The sequence below is a fragment of the Buceros rhinoceros genome, unplaced genomic scaffold (assembly GCF_000710305.1).
Source record: "Buceros rhinoceros silvestris isolate BGI_N320 unplaced genomic scaffold, ASM71030v1 scaffold25017, whole genome shotgun sequence".
In the NCBI taxonomy this organism is placed as follows: domain Eukaryota; kingdom Metazoa; phylum Chordata; class Aves; order Bucerotiformes; family Bucerotidae; genus Buceros; species Buceros rhinoceros.
The window spans coordinates 4,656-4,971 of record NW_010423187.1 but is presented as its reverse complement, the minus strand read 5'-3'; positions in this window follow the sequence as shown (position 1 = coordinate 4,971).

The window sequence follows — 316 nt, the reverse complement described above, 5'->3', positions numbered from 1 at the left end:
GTGACCGGAGGAGCGAGCGGCGGGCAGAGCCCAGCGCGTTCTGCTGCTGCAGAGTCGGGGCATGTCGCTCTGCAGAATTTCCGTCTAGAAAAACGTGTTGGTCAAAGTGCTTTTAAAAAAGACCAAACAGGTCAGTTTACTGATACAGACGATTTTTTTTTTTTCTGGCAGAGACCTGGATAAGTCATAGGCATTGAAACTTTTTTTTCCCCCCCCCCCCCTTTTTTTTTTTCTTTTTTAAGCGAGTCTGGTTTCCAGATGTTTGATATAAGAATTACAATGGAACAAACTGGTCATTAAGGGCAGAAGGGGGGGG